Below are 959 nucleotides of genomic sequence, written 5' to 3' on the forward strand. Positions count from 1 at the left end.
GAATCATTTATATTTGAATTTGTATTGTTAAACTTGACTAATTGCAATGAAAAACTGAATTTGAATACCATAATTTGAAATTGTATTGTTTAATCTGAATCATTGCATTGAAAAACTGAATCTGAATTTATTCTGAATTTATTCGTTTGGAACTGAAATGCAATAAAATATGATCATCAATGAAATTATCTTCACATTCAGTTCTCACAATTCAAATGCAGTTCACAAAATTAAATTTCAAGTTACTGTGACAGATATCCGAGTACGGGAAGATGAAGGAATAGCAATTGAGCACAGATCAATGTGTATCTTTTGCGCTCCCAAATCACTGACGGCGCAATCATAATTTATGTAAGTATCTTTAGGGTTTGCTGTACATTTGTTATCACTGTTAATGTATTACATTAATGTAAAGCTAAATGCTTTAATGCTGGTACAAATTGCTATTAATAATAAGGTAGATACTGTTGAGTTTTAAAAAGTAAAAAACAACCTTTTGAAAACAATGTATTTCTAATTATGTATGCTGTAGCCAGGTTAGGAAAATATGCATTCTATTTCTCATTCTTTGTCTCTGTGAAGAGGTCCGACCGGCCCTATTGTCTCTCACCTTTCCCCTCTCGTTCTCTGTCTCTAAAGAAGTGATTAGGCCATATCTATCATATAGCATACATGAGACAGCTCATCGTTCCCATAAGAAAGGTACAGTGGGGTTCAAAGGTTTGGGCAGATTAGACATTCGTATAATATGTCACAAAAACTTAGATTTTATTTCCATCATTTACACTTTCAAAATAACAGAAAACAAAAAAATGGCATCTGGAGTTGACGCTCACAAAGCAGGAGAAGGCTATAAGAAGATAGCAAAGGGTTTTCAGATGCCAATATCCTCCGTTTGGAATGTAATTAAGAATCCTCAGGAACAGTGGAAGTTAAAGCAAGATCTGGAAGACCAAGAA

General features: G+C 33.4%; 1 protein-coding gene and 1 long non-coding RNA gene across 2 annotated transcripts in view; both read right to left on the reverse strand.

The window, feature by feature from the left end:
- Nucleotides 1–959, reverse strand: part of pla2g4ab (phospholipase A2, group IVAb (cytosolic, calcium-dependent)) — a 26420-nt gene that overhangs the window by 3838 nt on the left and 21623 nt on the right. The gene's annotated exons all lie outside the window — the stretch shown is intronic.
- Nucleotides 1–959, reverse strand: part of LOC116694985 (uncharacterized) — a 5509-nt gene that overhangs the window by 411 nt on the left and 4139 nt on the right. Inside the window, exon 4 of the long non-coding RNA XR_004333324.1 lies at nucleotides 1–464. This exon is cut by the window's left edge and continues 411 nt beyond it. This is a non-coding gene — a long non-coding RNA (uncharacterized LOC116694985). The remainder of the gene's footprint in view (nucleotides 465–959) is intronic.

The sequence above is a fragment of the Etheostoma spectabile genome, chromosome 9 (assembly GCF_008692095.1).
Source record: "Etheostoma spectabile isolate EspeVRDwgs_2016 chromosome 9, UIUC_Espe_1.0, whole genome shotgun sequence".
NCBI classification, from domain to species: Eukaryota; Metazoa; Chordata; class Actinopteri; order Perciformes; family Percidae; genus Etheostoma; species Etheostoma spectabile.